General features: G+C 42.3%; 1 protein-coding gene across 6 annotated transcripts in view; it reads left to right on the plus strand.

The window, feature by feature from the left end:
* sox6 (SRY-box transcription factor 6) overlaps positions 1-15,177 on the plus strand; it is a 163,086-nt gene that overhangs the window by 17,394 nt on the left and 130,515 nt on the right. For 5 of the 6 annotated variants that reach the window (XM_037545485.1, XM_037545489.1, XM_037545488.1 and 2 more), the window contains one exon: positions 5,966-6,036. The exons of the other annotated variant lie outside the window; for it this stretch is intronic. The gene's annotated coding sequence lies outside the window, so the exon portion shown is untranslated. The remainder of the gene's footprint in view (positions 1-5,965; positions 6,037-15,177) is intronic. 6 annotated transcript variants of the gene reach the window in all.

Consider the following 15,177-nt stretch of genomic DNA (forward strand, 5'->3'; position numbering starts at 1 on the left):
CCCTGCCCAGCTCCTGGTCTTTTAAGTAGTGCAGTCATTTGAATACAGATGCTCGCTGCTTAGACCTTGTTGCTGGAAATGACTCAAAGTCAGGAGACAATTGCAGGTTGATTATGTTGCCACTGACAGAAGATGCAGGGCCCTTTGTGCAATGGATTTATTTGCATTTAAATGCTTATTGTAGACGGCTAAAGCATATGCACACTGATTGTCAGTGCTGGCTGTCGTCTCTGTTGTCTGAAAAACAAAATAAAAATGAATTCCAATAAGAGAGAATTTGGAGTAGGAAGCCTGGGATTATTATTATTTCCAAAGGTAGGGTCTAAATCAATCAATGTGCCAGGGTTTGTTGACTTGTTTTCATGCTTTGCTTTCCTTTTTTTTCCACTTTTTTTAGAGTAATTTACTTGGCTTTGTTTTTGAGCAGTATTCTGAAATGAGCTAATGATTTTGTTCTCTGAAATGTCATTCCTAAAATGTGGTGTGTTTGCAGTGTTTCTACATGCCTCTGACCTTTGTCTGAGTGTGTTGTGCATTCAGCTTCCATTTAGTGTGTGTGTGTGTGTGTGTGTGTGTGTGTGTGTGTGTGTGTGTGCGTTAATACAAGTTTCTGTCTTATGTTTTAAATCTGTGGTGTGTGTGTGTGTGTGTGTGTGTGTGTGTGTGTATATGTATATATGTGTGTGTGTGTGTGTATGTATATATATATATATATATATATATATATATATATATATATATATATATATATATATACACACACACAAATGTGGTGTGTGTGTGTGTGAATGAATGTGTCTGTTACTGTATGTATGTTTTCGAAGACGTGTGTGTGTGTGTGTGTGTGTGTGTATGGTGCCCATGGTAGATCCCCGCTCCCGCTGCTCCAGCCTCTGGGTCCTTTGTCCTGCTGCACTCAGCGCGTCTGCCTCCTCAGGAGAGTGACGTCTCTCTCTAGTGTGGCCACACAAAGGCCCTTCCTTCTTTTGAGGTGTTAAAAACTTCCATTTATGCATTCCCTGGACAAAAAGCCCCTGAGCCCATTTTCGAGGCCAGTGGCAACACAGGCAGACATTGTGGCCACGCTTCTCCGGCACTCATTTCACAGCTTCTAAAACCAGTATGTGGTGAACAGGATTTCAGCAGCCAAAATGCCCCGTGAGAGCATGGGCGATAAGAGAGCGAGAGAGGAGGAAAGAATGGCCAGTGACTCAGTAAAGTAGTAGTTTTCATAACCCATTTCAATAGTTATGGTTCGGGGAATGGGGGCAAGAAAAAAAGAAGATAAGAAAGGAACGAAAAAGAGAAAAGGAAAGTGGCTCCGAGGAGAGAAAAAATAATATCTTCTGCTTGTGCTGGGGAATCCATTCTATCAGCTGAATCAATGACCAAATGACAAGGCCGTGTCGTTCGGTCACTAAACACAGAGTGGAGAATGTGTAAGTCTTGAATCAATGAGGCTCTTTCTGCAGTGTTGCTTGGGATCCTAATTCCTCCGGTAATGGATGTGAGGGCCTTTACTGTGCCTTAATGTAGAACTTCTGCTTTCGATATTCTCAGGGCCATGGACTCTGGAGTTGTTGACGTGAAAGTCAGTCTTCAGAAGATTGACTGACTTTCACGTCAACCACTCCAGAGTTGTGTTTAAAAACAATATTCCATGGTTGCACAGCTGTCCATGAGCAGACCTGTGTAGCAGTGGATAACAAGAGAACTTGAGAGGAAACTCTTGGATATAAGCAGCCCCTTGTGAGCCTACGTTAGAGCTTGTTATTGAGGAGTTGGGAGACTAAGGGACACTGTGAGGAGTAGGACGAAGTTCCTCTCTCCTGAGCCCGTGCTTGTGATGCCAGGGCCGCCAGCATTTCTTCACCAGCTGGACTGCTTGGCTGTTGGACTGCATCCAGCCCCAAATAACTCAATGATATGGTGGATTTTTATTTATTCTGGGGGAAGAAAGATGTCCTTTGTGGTGCTACTGCCTCTTACGGCAGTGCCCCAGCGCACTTCCACTGAGAATAGAAAGACCCTGTTTAAATTTGCCACTGTAGCTGCATCGTGAATGAGTTTTAGTACCTGTGGTAGGGTCCACCCCCCAACCCCCGGAACCAAACCTGCACCCATTTCTTCTCATGCCCCTCTGTGGCCAGGTGCTCCTGTCTACTTGCCTTTTAGTGCCCCACCAATAGGTTTCTCTCCATGCTCAGTAATTAAGTCCAGTTGCAGCTTGGAACCATGTTTTTTTCCCCTCCATGCAAGCCAGAGGCAAAGTGCAGGCGCAAGTTGATTTTTGTCAAGCTGGAGATTGAATTTGACAATGGTCTTTGCCGAGCAGCAGGCGTTGAGAACACCCCCCTCCACGACCCATCCTCCCCTCCCAAATGGAAGCTTAGCCTGAGCTGCTGGTTTAAGGCCTCCCCGGTACCTCATTTTACCCCATCCTCTTGGAACCCCCCCCACTGCTCCCTCTCCCCTCCCTTCACAGCCCTGCCGCTGTCCCTGCTGTCAGTGGTGAGATAACCTGGACTCCGGTAGGTAAGGGAGCGACCTGCTGATGGGCGAGATTGGCTCTTTTGTCCCAATAACTACCTCTGCTAAATCTCCTCTTTAACATGTTGTGGACTAAGAGCAGTACAGAGGTGGAAATAGTATATAGAGGTAATGTATTTTTTTTCCCTGCAGGTTCCAAGACCCGAATAAAGCTTACGTGATGGGGTGCAATTTAAAATGCTCCATGTCGGGTTGCAGAGCGCTGGGGCTGCCGTTCCCTTTTCTGAGTGGTTCAGAGGAACGGATGATGGCCGCTGGGTTTAACCACTTTGGTATACAGCTTTAGACTCTTAAAAGCAAACACTTTTTTTTACACAAGTGTATTACTGTACAGTACATGACTGTGTTTCTCCCTGCTTGAAAATAAGGCACTTAAAGAGTAAGAGAGTGTGCCAGTTTTTATATTTTTGAGAATGTTAGCCAATGACACAGGCCACTGTCATATGATAGTCAAAGACACAGTGTGCTGTTATGTGGCGCAGTAATTAGATCAGCCTGGACCCCCTACTGTAGATGAACACATGCCTGGAATTTGAAGATTCATTTGATTTCAGAGGGAATCTCAGATGCTGCTCCTTGGGCAATGGCTGCTGAACAGATTTAGATTGCGGCCTCGGCCTTACTTCCAGGAGGCATATGCTCACACACAAAGCATATGGGTCATGTGCCAGAGGACGTACACTGAGCCATGTCGGTGTAGGACATTGGTTTACCCTCTTTTGATGCATTGTATGTATCATTTGGCTCTCGGCCGAAGGGTCAGTTTGCAGCAGTTTGGTCACTGAAGGTGTGAGATGATTCCGTTCGTAGTGGGTATGTGGAATCCAAGCCAGGTGCTCTCCACTTGACCCCTTAGAAACGTCTAATGCTTTTTAAAAACTTTACTTTCGGAGAGATCCATCTTTCATTCTGTTGGATTGGGGAACATGGATAGATGTTGTTTTTGCTGAGGGACTGTGTGGCAGCCCTCTGTCAGTACTCATGCAGGTTAATATGGCTCTTAGCGATTCCAGGGTCCCGGATGAGACTGGGCCTTTTCTGTAGCTGCCCCAAGACTCCTCTGCTTTTCATAACAAATCTTAACCAAATCTTAAAACCCATCTATTTTCTCAGGGTTTTGAGTCTTTTTAATGATCAGTATCTCTTCTGTCTTGGTTGATTCGGTCTTGCCAGTGTAGCTCTTCTATTTCATTTTATTTTATTTTGCTCTTTTTTTTTTGTTTTTATCGCTTTTTATTAAATTGTTTTGTATTCATGTTTCTATTTCTTTTCCTTGATCAATGTATTGTGTAGTTTTGATTAGTTAGTAGTGATTATATTGATATATTGATATTATTATTGTGCAGCACACAGTTTGGCCGACATTTGTTGTCTTATAAATGTGCTATAGAAATAAATGTGACTTGACTTGAATTAGCTCCTTGCCTAGTAATTTACTCCACCCCCAAGGCCAAGGCTAAGGTTAGGCTTCCCCACAGCAGTATCTCTTTCTTTCTTTCTTCAATCTTTTTCTCTCTACTTCTCTTCACTTGTAGACTTCATCTCTCTTTATCGCTTCCTTGTGCCTGTCGAGACAGAAAGGGGGAAAAAAAACCTCGAACTCGTGTGAAAAAAGCCACAGGAGTAATTGCGGACACAATGATTTGGTAATAAAACTGTTGGGAAACTAATAAAAGCAGGCTGGAGCTGATTGGAATTCTCTTTAATGAATCAATGATCTCCTAATTAGGGAAGGGAAGGGTTCAAATGAGGGAAGTCCTGCTCAGCTTCCCTGCTCGCCTGCTTAATCCCGCATAGGAAATGAGGTACTGGCTTCCACTACAATAGGCTGCCACACTTGCTTTCATTGCACTTCGGGGCTTATTGCACTGGTTTAATTATTTGTAATATCTGTAACATCATCATTGTTTTATTATTCAGAATCAAAAGATTTTTTTTATCCAGGCAAATGATTAGCTTACATAAGGCATGCATGTAAAATTATGCCGTTTTCTTGTTCTCGTGCTTGTTACTTTCTTCATTTCTCTCAATTACCATCAAATTATATATTCAAATTCCTGTTCATTTTTACCCCCCCCCCCTCAATTATAACAAGCCCTTTTTTATTAAAACTCAGCAAGAATTAGGTTCATATAATACAAGAACGTTAGAAGAACGTTTATAGAATCATCCCAGGCAAAAGGGTTTATTGTAAGGACAACATGTGTATATCTGTGTGTGTAAGACTGTCTTGGTGGTATATGAGAGAAGTATGTGTGCAAGTGTGACTGCATAGTGCAGGAGAAGTGTGACAGTGTGGGGACACAGGCGGTGCTCCTTTGAGCCTTCAGAACAGGCTTCCAGCTCTTAGGTGCTATTACGTTGACAACAGCTTTCCATTCACACGGGGGTCAACCCATTGTCACTTTCAGCCTCAAGGTTGCCACACTTAGATCCATTGGAGACCATGTTAACCTACCTCCTGCTCTTTCAAAGGCCAGTGTGTGTGGTTCTCCTTCGAAAGCTAACTTTGACAGGCAGTGCTTGTGAGGTGGCTCCTTGCTTTCACTGCCAGAGATGGAGAGAGCACAATTTGCAGGCAGATCAATTAACTGTGACCTTAAACCCCTGTGTCCTTGTTTAATTGGCGGTGCCGAGGCAGGCTAATTGTATAAATCAGCTGGTAATGAGATCCTTGCTTGTTGTGAAAAACAGAATAATGTGAAGAAATGAACATCAATGAGCTTTGTGCACTTCCCTGGCTCCTTTTTTTTTTTTAGATTTTTTTCCATTTCTCTTTGCATTTTGATATTTAATTTTGACTTTCTCTCTACTACTTTCTCTTTTGTATTTTCTGCAATTCAAAGCTGGAAACGTAGAAACTTCTGCTTAGATAATTGCTAAAGCCAAGCGTGTCCTTATTGAAGCATGCGTCTGTTTGTTTGCATTTCCCCCCGTGGTCCACTCGCTGGCCCACCGGTGGACTGGAATAGACGTGCTCAAGCTAGCCAGGCTGGGGCGCTAAATAAATCATTAGCGCCGCACAGAGAAAGAGGCTGAACAAGGGATCGAATAAAGCAAGCAATTTATATGAAAGCCATTTATTACTGGAATCAAACAGTGCAGGGACAGATTAATGAGGTATCAGAGAAGTGGATTCTAAACATTGTCTAGGACTGAGTCCCTCAGGGGGAAGGGAGAATGACTTGAGGCCTTACAGGAATGGGGACTGTTTAACTTCAGTTGCGAACGCTCTGAGCCCACAGCAGCTCTCAATTCCCTCTCTCTATCTGATTTGCCCCCCTAACCCCCTCACACACACACACACACCACCCCCCACCCTTTCTGGTGTTTTGCTTTCACATTCCAAATTTAAAAAGTTGTCTCAAAAATAAAACATACACTGATTATATATTGTTTTGTCTTTCAATTGTAGGTCATTTTCATGAGTTCAAAATCAACTTACCAGTGATCGCTGGGAGCTGGGGATAAAGTCGTTCTGTTTACGTAAGTACAGACTTTGTTTATCTGTCCCTGGCAGTCAACAATTTGACTGAATTCTGCTCCCCTTTCTGTTTTTTTTTTTTTCCTCCCATCACCATCTCTCTCATTTCATATCCGTGAAGCCATGCGGAAAATGGTGGCTCTTCAAAAAAAAAATCAAAAAACAACAAAACATGAAAAGAAAGAATGGGTATATTATTTGCTTTCTTTTCCTGGAATTAAGCTTATTCTACAAAATCACGAGTCAAGTACATGCATGTGAAAATGAGACAGAAAAGAAGAACAATTTCACACGTTATATGCCTTGGGATTTGTTATACTTCTTCACAAACAGTGACATCAGTGATATGTGTAGCATTTACTGAGACGATAATTACTTGAGGAAGTCGGCGGCACAAAGATTTAACATTAGATGGAATTATCACAACATTTCACTGTTTAAAAAGCATGGATTTGGTTGGTTAGCGCTTCCCTCCGTTTCTGTGCGCACTCCCACACACCCACACACACACCTCCATCTGTGCATATAGAGTGAATGTATTCTCTATGCTAATGAGGGCTATGTTATTGGTAGTTTATGGCCGCCGGTCGCTCTCAATAAGAGCATTCAGAGCAATGAAGAAAGAGCCCCTTTTAAAGAAACATGGGCAAGGCCTCAGAAAACAGTCAATATACAGCCGCAGCATAGTGCCACAATATGTCTTAAATAGGAGTTTTCTCTTTCCAGTTCAGTAATAAAGATCATATCTGGCAAAGTGTTGCTCTAGGTAATGTTGAGCAAATAAGCCCCCAGAAAGTTAAGTTCACATTAATCTTTTTTCAAATGTCAGTTGGATATGAGGCGCAGGACAGACTTATATTAATGTGAGGAAAGCACCTCTATTGGCCCTGCATAATTAGGCCGGTGAGAATGGCATATCCCACCTCAAAGTTCACGGCCATTCACTAATGCCGCTGCTTTATCCCCGTGATTTCAAGTCAAACACTGCTTCATCTTAGCTCAATACGCCCTATTTCACTGGGCTCTGTTTTTTCCCTTCTTGCTCATAGTGTGTGTTGGTGGTATGTTAAGTCCGCCATGAATGGCTGTCAGTGGAAAGAGAGGCAGATCAGTGTGGGTTCGCTCGCCTGAGCTGAATGGTGAAATAACAAAGGGACCAGGAGTGATTACCACCTTTGTCTGCCAGGCTTGTCAGTCAGGGGGAGAGCTGGCCTGCCTTTATTAGACTAACAGTGCATCTCAAATAGCTTGCTGTTATGAGAGTCGATGCAGAAGACGTGTGTCATGATATCAGTGGAGAAACTAGAACGTGACTAGTTCTTGATTGATAGCCCGTCATTGCCGAGAATCGGCTCCAGTTTTATCATGTTTTACGCTAATCGACTGCTTTTGTGATCTTATCTCATTTTAATCCATCTAAACTATGCAGAGATGCTGCAAACATAAGTCTAAATACTGGAATTTTTAAAAGGATATTAACAGTAACTCCCTGGTAAGCTCAAGTCATTATAGCCGGATTGCAATGCAGGGCTTGCGCTGAGCTGGTCTGAATGCGTGGGATGGGGTTACATGTTCTACCTTTTTGAAGTATGTTGGGAGCAACTAACACCGTGGAGCAGCTGTGGCCCATTATAGGCTGTGTGAACACAGATATTACCATTGATAAGTTGCAGGGTCGGGTCTCTATTTTGGGCATGAAGCACTGATTGTTGGGCTGAATACAGGTGAAAGAGCCACTGACTTAGAACAGCAAACATCGGCTCTATGCCCTGGCCCATGTCCAGCGGCCAGGCAACAGTATAAGCCTTGTACTGTACTTCATATAGGCTTTGTGTGTGTGTGTGTGTGTGTGTGTGTGTGTGTGTGTGTGTGTGTTTATGTGAGTGAAAGAGGGAAAGTGAATGTGTAGGGTTCAAGCCAACTGAGTTTTTCCTTATTTCAAGTAGAAATTTAAAAAACATGAGTTCGGCTGTTTCACATAAGCACCATAGCCTGAAAACCAGCACAGCTATCATGCGCATAACTAAATCAGTGTGCTATAATGACCTAAGAAAACTCCTACTTTATTATTAAAGTATAAAATAAGCATACACTAAATAAACATTAAATGTAAATATATTAAATAAATGTTCACAGTAAATATGTAAAGTTTTATCTAAATATCGCTGTTGTTGGGACAAAACCTCATAACTTGTTTTTTGGCATTTGTCAGTTTTTTACGTAATTTGAAAATTCCCGTTGCTTTTTACATTGTCTATGAATTTCTTGAAGGGCTGAAAGAAATGGCCAAAAATAACTTGGAAAAAAGTCTGGTTCAATTGACTTACATTAAAAGTAAGGAAAGTGGACAGAGGGCCAAAAGTACAAAACAGCTAGTTAGCAACTCGTTAGGTTTAGGTTTTTCCACGTTGCCAGTTTATGTGGAGAAACTGTGTTCTTTAAATAGTGCAAGACACACTGCCTTACTTTTAAATTCAGTGAAAAGATATTCTTCACACCCATGGTCTCTGAATCTATTCTTGGCTGGGGTCCACTGACTGCAAAGCTCTATTAGCTCATCAAATGCTAGCTACGCGCATTAATATGCATGTTTTATGTATGTTTTGAATGAGAAAGTGTGTAAGTACACACTTCTGCACATTTTGATGCACAATTGCTGTATTTAATGAACTGAATATATTGGAGCCCTGTGCAAAGGTTTTATATTTTTTTACATTTAATTGCTTTTGTTCCCAATATGTAAAAAAATCTCAAGTAAACAGAAATTGTTCTGAAGTCTGGAAACAAATGCTGTATTCAAGTTCACTGTTGTGGATGTGTTACCTTATTTTCACTTAGAAAATAATAATAAAAAAGTAGTAATATACAACTTATTATCAGCATACCTAGAGAAGGAACCGTAATTCTCGTCTGCATTGAGTTAATTGAAAGCGTATTAACTCATAATGACTTCCCAAAAGGAAAACATTATTTTAAAACTGCCAGTATGCATTAGAATGCGGTAGTTCGCATGAGGCCCTAGTGGACTAGACTCAATGTGGATTCTTGTCTCCTTCATTTTGGACTGTTTGGAAGCACTCGCTGGATTCCCCACGTGCTCCTATCAACGAGGCCTTGCATGCTCATTAATCTAAATTCCTTTGCAACTTTAATCTGCATGTTTAATTAATCACAAAACGAGGCGGTAAGTAATTTGGGCAAACGTGTGGCTTGTTTGTGCCCATCGTTTTAATCATTCCTGTGTGAACTCATTTGGAAACACCTGAGGATGGGGCCGCCGGCGCCTGCCTGAATAGGCAGAATCCACTCTTTGTCATAACGTGCCATTCATCTAATAAAGTTACCGGAGCCTTCCGTCATTTCGCATTTAGCATGTCTCTGTGCTGATGTCTCTGTGGAGCTGGGATCTCCAGGAATAATTTTCTGCAAGGGGGGAAAAAATAAAAAATAAACAGCTCTCCAAGAGCCCTAATGAAAATGAATAACCTTTGGGCGGTTATTTTCTCGTCTATTATCTGTGCTTCCCCAGATACATTTCCTAACTGACCCTCACCTTGATTATTATCCGGGATGATGTTCAGTAGGGGTCGGCAATTTAATTCTATCAACCACGCTGAAATTCTTCTGCATTTTCTTTCCTCCTCCCTCAGCAGGCTCAAAGGAACATAAAATTTCATCACTGTGAATTTAGAATACGATTTAATTGTTGGATATTAAATTATTGTACTGAAAGGGACTGCTCTAAGCTCTCAAGGATTCCGAAATGATTGAGTATTTAGGCCAGAGGATCCTTTAGTTTTTCTATTAGTGTTCGTAAGGTTTCTACTGAAATACGCCAACAGTAGCATCAACTGGCTGAGCTTTCTGGCAAGTCTTTCAAGGCTCAGACATGGTTACCTTACATGGTACAAAGTCTTTGTTGACCCTTGTCTTACATTAAATACACCCAGTACATTTTTTGCTGCTTTCAGCCGGTTTAGTCTAAAAGACCAGATTAGTGTGTTGGAGAATCATCGATCATTTGGCACTTGACATTTCCCACTGTTCTGAGTCACCTTTCAACGAACCCAACATCCAAGCGACAGGCTGTCGTAGCTCAGGCCGTGGCCTCTGCCAAGGTTTATTCGATATATGGCTCTTTTGATGGCTTGATGTGCTTTATCTAATTCTCCAAAGAGTAAAACCTAATACAGACTTGGCTATCTTCCTTCCTTTCAAGGTACAAACGGTACCCAAGGAAAAAGACGTTTCACCTATTAGCTTTACACAGCCGCAGCCGGACTGAGGAACATGTCATTAATCTCCAGGCCACCACAGCTGGGGAGAGTAATGCATAACTAAAAGTCCTGTAAAATGAATTAATGGTTTCAACCATGAACTTTTCTCCCAAAACGCCATGAATCCTCCAGAGCTGATAATGTGCCCCAACCCCAGGGTGTGAAATCCCTGTTATGTTGAGAGTCGTGAGTTAATTGATTCACAAATTATTTAAAGTTTGTGGGGCTCAGGGGAGTGCTTGGCTCTAATGATGTTCATTCCCAAAGAGTTTTAAAAAGTCTTTCTCCCTGTCTTTTCTTTCTTTCCTTCTTTCTTTCTTTGATAAGGCCCAATTGTAATAAGCTAACAAGCCTAACCAAAGACTTGCAGAACCCCCCCCCCTCGGCCCGCCTTCCTATCCTCCCCCACAAACAGAGCACAAGTCTTGGGGCCTTGAAACCTCTTTTAGGGGATCTAAGATGAAGGTGGCATGGCACAGTAATCCTGAACCATTGTTCTCCAACCATTATACTGTCTGAATGCTTTTGGTGGCCTTACAGTAGAGATTGTGAATGCTGGTTGAATAAGGCTAACCTTGGAAAAGTGCCTTCCTCAATGGAGGAAAACCAGACAAAACCAGCTAATTGTTTTTGGTTACTTTCAATGTTAGCATCCACATGTGCGCTTCATGCTCAGACACAAAGTCATGAATAGCACATACCATACAAAAAGTCTCCTTTTACAAGGGAATTTGTAGAGACAAAGCGTACATTTATCAAAAGATTTTTTTTCCCTGCTGCTATAAACACAGCACAGGTAACCTTGACTAAGACATAGACATTCATTTCCAAAACATAATGACATAATACCCTCTGTATAGACATTATCACAGCGTACGTTTTGTCTGTCGTTGTATGCTGACAGTCCACTCCCTTTTGATTAGTTACAACTTCAACAATTTATGATCCGTCCAAATGTTCCTATGAACAACAACAAAATCTTTTTTGAGCATTTTACACCATATCAAATACCCAGGACTGTATTTACAATCTGTATTTACAGCAACAGCTTGTTTCGTTTTGTGATTCCAAAGCTGAAACAGCTGAGTCTTGTATTTACGCTGCTGACACGTCTGATTTCACACTTCCAATGCATTATGGTGATTTGGAGAGTTCAGGATGCTTTATTACATGGATCCTGGCCCTAGTGAAGTGTCAGATGAGAACAGCTTATTTGGCCAATTGATAGAGTATGCCAAAACTATGAGGCACCTGTAGTTTTTAATGGAAAGTAATATGTTGGGGGTGAGCGGCAGCTGGATAACCCTAATTGAAATGATATAAGATACAATGCCTTGTGTTTTTTAGCTACTTAGTTTCATTCTTTTGTTTAGTCAAATAAAACAATGGCAGGGGGCGGCACGGTAGCGCTGTCACCTCACAGCGAGGAGGGCCTGGGTTCGATTCCCTGGCCGTGTGACCGGGATCCTCTCTGTGTGGAGTTTGCATGTTCTTGCATGTTCTCTGCGTAGGTTTCCTCCAGGTTCTCCAGTTTCCTCCCATAGTCCAAAAACATGCAGGCCAATTGGATATGCTAAATTGCCCCTGGGTGTAAGTGTGTGAGTGACTGTCTGTGTCTGTCTGTCTGTCTGCCCTGCGATCAACTGGCGACCTGTCCAGGGTGTATCCTGCCTTCCGCCCAATGACTGCTGGGATAGGCTCCGGCACCCCCTGCGACCCTGACAGAGAAGCGGCTTGGAAAATGGATGGATGGACGGAAAAATATGGCCAAACTGAAAGTAGTTTTGCCAAAAGTTCTGTTGAAAAAGACATAACTAAGGGAGAAAAAAACAGTGTGAATGCTTTTTCTCCATGTCGTGACCATGATAATCTATCAGCCGGCTGCTTACAAGTGGCCTTTTTCAAACTACATAATGCCCCTCACATAATTCAGCTTTCAAATCATACTAGAGCATGGACACATCAAATGAATTGCGAATGTTTGACTTAGACATGGCCTAACATTGTTACGTCTTAACTTTATTCGCTCTCCTTCAGCTTGCCCAGACTTCAAATTAAACTCGAGGGCGCAAGGATGAAAATATCCACCAAAGAGTCTGTGAAAGAAAAAACTGTCTTCAAGTCTTAATTGATTTTTACATGAACGCAAGCAAAGAGACCATGCTTTTTCTTTTCTTTTTTTTTTTTTTACTTTTTCTTTTTTTGAAGAGGGGCTTGTAATTTAGTGAGCGCACGATAATGTGTCCATTAGAGACGAGAGAAGCTCAGCTGGTCGGGTTGCGAGAAAGGTGTGCGGCGCCTAACCCACTAAGTGGCTGTATCTCTGGGCTAATATCAAGGAGCCCTCTAATCCGAGTCCCATTAGCAAGTGCTGTCATTCAGACACACGGTGTCGGCCTGATTTAAATAAAATGAAATGAAGATAGTTGTTTCTGGTCCCCTGGCTTCACTCATTGCCATAAACATATGCTCCGTGCCCCGCTTCTTTCCATCTTATTTATGACTTTAATTTGTTGTGTGGGCTGTGCTGAAAATCAAATTTAATACAATTCTCCCGGGGACCCTGTCATATAATAACATGGTAATTTCTGTGTATCCTTTTGAAAAATGAGGAAATTAATTCTTCCTGACATGTTCTAATTATTCCAGTGTGAACGGGCGAATCCAGTCTCTTTCTCTCTCTCTCTCTCACATTCTCTCTCTCTCTCTCTCTCTCTCTCTCTCTCTCTCTCTCTCTCTCTCTTTCCCCCCTTCTACTCCCGCTCCCTCTCTTGCCTTTCTGAGTGTCTGAGGGAGGCATGTTGTGGTGCCTAGGTGCTAATGCTGACCAGCAGTGCGTTTAATTTGAGACATGAGCAGACACCTTTCAACACACCTTTCTAATGTCGGTGTGCTTCACACAAATTAATTTACTACTCATGTGGCAGCGCTGGCTTTGGGGTGAGCAGGGGCAGGGAGGCGGAGGTGAGACAGGAAATGGGATACAAGCCATATTAGTCAAGGTGTAGTTAGTTTTGGGGTGTATGTGTGTCTGTTTTGGAGTCGGGGGGGGGGGGGGGTGCTTCTGCTCATTTATGACGCTCTGTCCTTTCATATTTCTGTTCCATGTGATGGCATGTGAGGGGGGAACGTGTGTAAATGGAGGAGGGGGGGCCCTAGAGTGAGATTTAGTGGATGGAAGGATTTTTTTTTCTCTCTTAGTAAGATCCCAGCACTGTCAAAACCCTTTCACACCTCCCCATGCTCAGCTGCAAGGAGCTGAAATGCTAATTTAATTAGACCGTCATCAGTCACTTTTAAATACGCCACTTTAGCTGCGCTAAAGGAATTCACTTTCCACTGGTCGCAGGACAGCGAGGCCAGCTTTTTGGCCCCTCTCATATACGTAGCCCAGGGCAGGTCATTGGTGTGGTTCTTGCACACCAGGAGAGGGGTTGCCTAGAAATAACTTCTCCACATCCGTCTCATGGTAATACTGCATGTGCTAACATTCAGGTGCTACAGTGAAGAGATTCACACTTTTAACCTTGTGTGGGATCACACCTGACAAATTATTGCTTACAGAAGTCCTCCTTTTTTATTAGTGCATTTTTAACTGATATTTTACATTAATTTTATTCCCGCTATGCAAAGCAAAATGATCCCTTCCAATTGTTAAATGAAATCTAAAATAGTAATTTTGTGCTGTAATCCTGTTCTCTGATATCAGTGTGATGATGCTTCTTCAGTCTTGGTTCCTTTCTGTGGTTAAAGGTTTTTCCTTGATGATTTGCTCATTAGGGGTCTGGACCCAGATGCTTAGTGACTTTAGTGATTAAAGTAGGTAGAGTTACCTCATAGAGAGGCAGTTACACCAGGTTTATGTTTGAAATATATATCATGTTGTATATGTTGAAAATATATCAAATCACAGATTTGATCCTGCACTTAGACATTATTCTTGACATTTTTGCCCTCCATTTGCTCATCTGCGTCTGGACCCAGATCTGCTTAGTGACTGTAGTGACTAAAATAGACTGTAGTGACTGATCATCCACCTGCATCGGATCATCATCTTCCTCTGTTGGAATTATTGATTGTCCGAAAAGGAAGGAAGGAGTTGCTTCTTAGTGAGGCAGTTACACCAGGTTCATGTTCGAAAATATATCAAATCACCATGAAACAAGGGGATTTTAACATCATCCAGATCCCTTAGGAAGATGTTCTTAATCTGACCGCTTTCAGTGCACAAGATTTTTCATTGAGCAATATTGTTAAGCTGATTAAGTACCACCGTTCCCGGATATGTGCAATTGTGTCATGGGTCTAAACTGCCTGTGACATCCTCAGTTAAACCTTTTCCCATTCATATTCACCTCAATGCTCTTCGTGCTCACGGAGCAGTCTGGTGCTGGTCACTCAGCTTCAGCGATCGCATAATTAGGTGGACTGTGTTATTAACACATTTTATCTCTTAATTTACCTTTGTTTGCCAGGCTTGAGGACACAGAGGTGTCCATCTGCTGCATTCTGATTTTGCAAATTACCTGGTTATTAGTGGAGACACAGTTAGTTAAGAGAGAAAACACTTGCTTTTGTCTGCACGTTTTTGCTATTACCTGTTAGAAAGAAAAAAAATGGCATTTGAAATATGCACATGTGAGAGGGTGGTTATGAAATGTCCCCTCTGGGGAGACTGGGGGAAAAGCAAACAAACAGGAATGGTGTAAACTCTGTGCTGGGGGAATGCCACAGAGGTCTAATTGATTTGGTGTGTTCCGCACTTCATGTGTGTGTGTTGTTAAGGGGGAGAACAGAGGACTAAACGTTACACGCCAAGAGGAGCAGGACTTTATAGTCAGTGGGTGGGGTCCTATCAACACTTTC

This window comes from Pygocentrus nattereri, chromosome 15, assembly GCF_015220715.1.
Source record: "Pygocentrus nattereri isolate fPygNat1 chromosome 15, fPygNat1.pri, whole genome shotgun sequence".
Lineage (NCBI taxonomy): Eukaryota > Metazoa > Chordata > Actinopteri > Characiformes > Serrasalmidae > Pygocentrus > Pygocentrus nattereri.